This window comes from Rhincodon typus, chromosome 8 (genome assembly GCF_021869965.1).
Source record: "Rhincodon typus isolate 14 chromosome 8, sRhiTyp1.1, whole genome shotgun sequence".
NCBI lineage: Eukaryota > Metazoa > Chordata > Chondrichthyes > Orectolobiformes > Rhincodontidae > Rhincodon > Rhincodon typus.
Genome location: NC_063339.1, coordinates 91,902,499 through 91,909,440, shown reverse-complemented (window position 1 = coordinate 91,909,440; position 6,942 = coordinate 91,902,499).

Genomic DNA, 6,942 nt, shown 5'->3' with positions numbered 1-6,942 from the left:
TAAGGCCAACGCTTTGAAATGCGAAGATATTTCTCTGCCCAAAATGATGATAAGGGCCTTTTGGTTTATGATCCGTGCATTTTGATAGATGGCAGACGACAGTTGAAGCAGGCCTTTCAGAAACAGAACACAGCCTCGCTGCCCACCGCCCCCACCTCCACCGCTGATATTCCTGCAGCATTAGCTTCACAGCTGTTCATCGCTTTTCTTTTTTGTTGTTGAAATAGATCGATTTTTGATCAGGGTTCTTGGCAGTGTGGTAAAGAAAGTAAGGCTCAGAAACGGGTGACCTCGCCCCCACCCCTGATTCGACAAATTCGTAGGAAGCGTTAGACTCTGGAGCAATGGCTGAGTACTCTCGGCTGTTCACTAAAACCTTGTTGTTTCGAAACCGCCCGTGGACGGCACCTTCCCTATTGTTATCCAATTATCTTTCCCCGTGACACTCTCCTGATTTCTCAGTGAAGGTTTTGCCTGCAGGAAGACTCTCCGCAAACTGTGTCAGCCCCTGACGTATCGAGCAAATCCCCAAACAGGTAGCTTTTTTTCCATGCAACAGAAGCAAAAACGACAAGCCGTTTGCATTTTCAATCACAGCGAAGAATAAATGCATTGTGTCTGTTAGTCCGAAGAGTCTGAGTGATGGATTACTGATACAAATGGTAGCGGCGGGATTGGTACCTGCGCCTCCAAATAGATCGGAGCCTTATCTCATGAGGTCTTTGTTGAAAGTTGTGATGAACTAAACTTTTGAGATGGATTGCACTTTTTGTTCTGAGGAGAATTCCGGACTCTGTGATGAGATAAGTTGACCAGAACAGGCTCATACAAGAAGTGGGAAAAAGCACAGCCCTGAGGCCTGAGGCGAGCATTTAGGGAAAATGCGACCAGAGTGCGACTGGAACTCAGAAGTGCACAATGGTTGAGCAATGCAGCACCTTTGTTGCAAGAACGGCCTTGGAACTGCAATTTGGCTCATAATCAGAACGAGGAGGGAGCGAAATCAAAAATAGAATTTCACCACAGTTAATTTTCGATGTCATTTTCTTCCCCATAACATCAAATATTGGCGAGTATTTTCAGTGCAAGATTGTGGAATTCAAACAGCAGTGACATAAAATTCAACGACTCACTGACAAGTTGGGAGAACACATCTTGCTGAGATAATAACGCAGCAGCTCTGTGTTGAAAACCTCCTTGCGTGTGAGGAGAACATGCAGAGACTCAGTAGGACCGCTGGCTTCTTGGAGCTTTTACGTTGTCACTCGTCATGGACTGCAAGTGCTCAAAAAGACAGCGCATTTTCGTTCGGGCAGTTTGAACAGAAATCATCCATGCAACATTCTCAGCCCAGCAAAACAACGACACCACTGGGATTCGATCATACGTCCCCAAAGAGACTAGCGCTTTACTCCAGCAGTTTAGACCGCACGGCAACCATTGCGCTGCAGCTCGAGTTCTCAAAACGTTTCTAAAGATTCACATTGCTGGAGATTGGGTTTTCTGTTTTGCTTCATAATATTTTTCTCCCCGCCAACTGACAATATTTTCCCAAAATCTCTTGCACCATGTCCAGAGATGAGGAAGTCCCGTTTGGTGGACAGAATCCAGAGGAGCAAAACCGGAGATATCCTGGGGCTGTATGTAATGATGGGGTTGGGTGGGGGTGGGGATGGGCGGGTTGATCGTCGGGAGAAACTGTGCCAATGACAAGGGTCAGTTGCCAGAGGACTGGGATTGAAGACATTTCATGAAAAACAGCAGTTGCACAGAATAAACACACAGAATACTGCAGAAACTCAACAGGTCCAGCTGTATTGGTGGAAAGAGAAACAGAGCTAAGGTTTTGAGTACAGTTAGATTCTTGTTCAGAACGCGGCTTTCCTGAAAGTCAACAAACTACCAGACTTGAAAAAGCATTAGCTGGTTCCGACAGCACGAAACCATTAATAATCTGCACATTATAGAAACGTAAACGGTAGGATTCGAGCCTGCATAGGAAACCCCCAAAGGATTTCGAATCCATCGCCTTAACCATTCAGCCACAAGTAACTCTTTCAAAATTTTTTATGATATGGTTCTAACAGGAAAGGCGAGCATTTGATTTGCGATATCGGTGCCACGACCCCTAATATTTACTGTCACCCTGTACTTGTTGAGAACGGAGTCGGCTGTTGGGGGATTGAATTGAACTAAGCACATTGATGAGAGATAGAGTAGATGGAAAGGATCCATTTCCATGAGCGGAGAGATTAATTATCAGGCCAATGGATCGAGAAAGAATTATATTTTTGTATTTTTATCGCGCCTTTCACCACCACCTGAATCACAGCCAATGAAGTACGTTTGGAGCAGATTCGTCTTTAGCAAATCTAACGAGCAAATCAGGGCAGTTGGTTTAACTAGAAATCAAAATACAAAATGTTTTAAGTACTTACAACTGGCGCTGGAGACGCCGTTGAGTTCATACCTAACTTTGGAGGCTTGTTGTGGTCTGATTTATACCCGGGTGTGTTATCTCAGGGAAACGAGGTGCCCATTTAAATCAGAGATAAGGTGGATATTCTCACGTTCAGAGAGAAGCATATCTGTGGAATTCTTGAAAACAGAGGCTGTCAAGGTCAGGTATATTCAAGGCTGAGATAGACAGATATTTAGTCATTTAGGGAGTCAAAGGCCACATGGATAAGGCAGAAAAGTGGTGTTGAGGATTACCATGTCAGCCATGACCTCACCAAAAGGTATAGCTGACCTGATTGGCCAAACGGCTTCCATCTGCTCCAATTGCAGACGGAAAATGCAAGGGAACAATGTCAACGAAGAAATAGCAGAACATTCACCAAAGATGATTGCAGTCAAACTGAGTCAACATCGTTTGCTGAAAGGAAATCTGCGCTTGGCAATTTTCCAAGAGATGCTTGCTAATTTTATAAGCAGAGTTCGTAAAGGGAGCCCGTAGATGAAGTGTACTTGAATTTTCCACAGCACTCAGACAGGGGTCATATAAAAGGTTATAGCACAAGGTCAGAGTTCACGGTGTTGGGTAATAAATGAGCATGGACTTCCTACTGTTTAATTAACAGAAGACACAGAATCGGGATTAATGGGTATTTTTCAAGTTGGAAAGACACAATTCGTCGAGTGGCAGAATGGTCATTCATATGGCTTTAATTATTTGTTTCTGTATTAATGACTTGGAGGAAGTGACAGCGTGACGTGTCCAGATTTGCTGACGATACAAAATAGGTGGGAGGGCATGTTGTGGTGAGAATGTGGGAATCTGCAAAGAGATATAGATAGTTTGAGTGAGCGGGCAAAAACTTGGCAGATGCAGTTTCATGTCGGGAATGTGAGCTCATGCACTTTGAGAGGAGGAGTCAAAAGGCAGACTACGATTAAAATCGAAAGAAACTCCTTATAAGTGCGGTGTTCATAAGTATAACCTGGGTGTTCTTGAGGATGAAACACACAAGGCTAGCAGTCAACTGCAGCAAATAGTTAATAAGTCAGATGGAACTTTACCATTATTACTATGGGGTTATAGTTTAAAAAATATGGACGCCTCGTTCCAACTGTGCAGGGTCTGTGAGTCCTCATTCACTGTCGACAGTTTTGGTCCCCTCGTTTTTAAAGGATATAATGGTATTGGAGTTTCTTCAAAAGAGATTTAATAGACTGATTCCTGCGATGAAGGTTAAGAACAACTAAACATGCTGGACATTTCTTTACGACAGTTGAGAAGAATGACAGGCTGGTCTTGTCAAAATATGCAAGATTCTGACAGTGCTCGACGGGGCAGATACGAAGAAGACCATTTCACGAGTAGATGGATCATGGAGTAGAGACACATTTGCAGAATAAAGGGATTCTCATTGAGATGGGAGGAAATTATTTTCTCAGAGAGTAGAGAATATCTGGAATGCTCTACCGAAGCAGTTGCAGAGGCGAGATCACGAAACGTGTTCTAAAGGAGGGAGAAAGATTCTCAAAAAAACAACCAAGTTAAACAATGTATGGATCTTGGAGAAAAGAAGAGTTGATGCCTAGTGCAGATTCACTCTGATCTTGCTGATGGGTGCACCAGGTTTGAGTGGCTTAATGTCCCCCTCCTGCTCCTATTTCTGATGTTGTTCCCAGACGGGAAAGAATGTGCCCAGGATTAAATGGCACATACTTATGTCACTTGACCAAGTTGTGTACCTCATAAGCTGCAGACAAGGATATCCTGAGGCATGGTATATTGGCGAGACCATGCAGATGCAACAGTAAAAGATGAATAGGCACCGTGCAACAATCACCAGACAAGAATGTTCCATCCCAGTCAGGGATCTCTTCAGCGGTCAAGAACATTCAGCCCCCAGTTTTCGGGTGAGCCTCCTCCAAGGCGGCCTTCGAGATACACAACAACACAGAATCACCGAGCAGAAGCTGATAGCCAAGTTTTCTGCACCCATGAAAATGGCATCGACTCTGATATTGGGTTCACGTCACGCTACATGTAAACCCATCATACTGTTCTGTATCTGAAAAATCTTCCTTACTGTCCTATTTTGATATATCACCTTCATAACTTGTTGTGATCTCTCTACCTTAATTACTTTTTTTAAATTTTGGATTACTTGTTACTTTGGTTAGACCCTGGTTATGTTATCTCTTTACATATCATGTTATCCCAGCCATTTGTTTTGTCTCCAGCACCATCTTATTTTTATTGTTTTGTAATTATCTCTGCCTCAATTAATTGGATTATATCCCTTCCCCTGCTATTCATTTATTGACACTTTACTCAGATTGACTGATACTTTTGATCAGCTCGACAGAATTATTATTCAGCCTGTCAACACATGCCATTTGTTCGCTCTTTTGATCTCTCTGATTATAGCTTCAGTGCCTGTGTGCTTAACTTCACTTCACCTGGCGAAGTGGCTGCGCTCAGAAAGCTTTGATTTCAAATAAACCTGTTGGACTACAACCTGGTGTAGTATGAATTCTGACCTGTCTACCCAGTCAAACACTGGAACCTCCAGAAATCAGCGTGAATTGAGGGCAGGGCTGAGAGTGCTCATTTCTGACTGAAAGTCTTTGTCTCAGGTGGTTTCTCTCGTATTCCAGGAGTTTGCCCGACGTTTTTGAATAAACTGTGTCATTTTCAAATCTGCTGGGTCCAATCCACAATATAAGGACGTTTGAAAAATTACAACCAACGCATCCTCGATCTCTGTAGCTGCTTGTTTTAGAATCCTTGGACATGAGCCGAGGGCCTTAACTGTCTTTAGTGTCATTAGTTTGCCGAATGCTACTTCAGTCCACACCACCCCCCACAACCCACCCACCGTACTCACAAATATACTATTTGATGGGCACTGTTCTCGAGGAGATCTGTTAACCTGATGTAATTCATTAAACCTGCCACATTACACGTTACCAGATCTAAATTAACCGCCTCCCACATCCTACCCCTAATGCATCATTTGGCTCTTTGAACAGTTATGGAAATATTTTTCTCTGGAATTTATCACCTCTATTAAGAGAGTGCTTTATAGTGAAGGAAGAATCGTAAGCCATTCTTTACTTGGCACAGCTTTATTTGCAGAGTTCAACATTATAGATATGTAGTTCCTGACTTCACTCTGTGTCTGTAAGTGTCTCGTTATCATTTCTCCAGTCACCAACGAATGTGTGTATAACATTTGATAAAAATAAACAACTACAGTCAAGGCTACTAAAACATTTATCATCTGTGTCGTTGTCAAGATGTCTCAGCAAGTGGGATGATTGATTGAATCCTTTCCCACACTCAGAACAAATCTATGGTTTCTCTCCCGTGTGAATTCGCTGGTGTGAGAGCAAATGGGAAGACTGGCTCGATCTCTTCCAACACTTGGAACATTTGATCGACCTCTCCTGAGTGCGGTCTCGCTGGTGTGTCAGCAGGTAGGATGTTTGAGTGAACCGTTTCTACACTTAAAGCAATTACAGAGTCCTAGAGATATTCAGCACAGAAACAGAGCCTTTGGTTTAACTCGTCCATGCCGACCAGATATCCAAAATTAATCTAGTTCTGTTTGCTAACATTTGGCTCATATCCCGCTAAACCCTTCCTCTGCATGTATCCATCTAGATGCCTGTTAAATGTTGTATTTGTACCAGTCTCCACCATTTCCTGTGTCAGTTCATTCCATACACACACCATCCTGCGTGCTCTATGTCCCTTTAAAATCTTTACCCTCAAACATTAAACCTATGACCTCAACTTTGGACTCCACTACCCTGAGAAAAAGACCCCATCACTGCACCTCATAATTTTATTAACTTATATAAGGTCACCCCTCAGCCTCCAACACTCCAGTGTAAATAGCCCTAGTTTATTCAGTCTCTCCCTACAGCTCAACCGCTCCAACTCTGGCAACTTCCTTGTAAGCCTTTTCTAAACCTTTTCATCTTTCCTCGAACAGGGGGAATATAATTTCATGCAGCTTGCGAAGTTTCGTCTGTGTGTATCAACATGATTAATGGATACAGAAAGGATGAACACATACTCTTCATCCTGCCAGTTTAAATTGTGAAAATATCGGTTTTAAAGCAGTGTAAGAGGAGATCGTCTCGTTCTGTCCATTTTCACTGGAAATGTTCAGCTGTGAACTGTCCGTCTTTACAAAAGCGGTGTTTGACTTCGATTCTCACTGAGTAACATTGAGAAAGAAAAACAAAAGCATCAAGTTTCTGTGATTGAGTATTTATGTACATGAACAGAGGCGCAGGTAGAGGGTGGTGCCGTGGCTTAGTCGGTTAAAGCACCTGTCTAGTGAATAGGAGATTGTGAGTTCGAATCCCAGCGGTGCCTATTACTTACAGTGAGGGTATCTTGCCTGAACTTCTCACAAACGGCCCTACTGTCTACTTTTCTAAAGGTACAGCTGGCTTGCTACCTGCATTTACTGT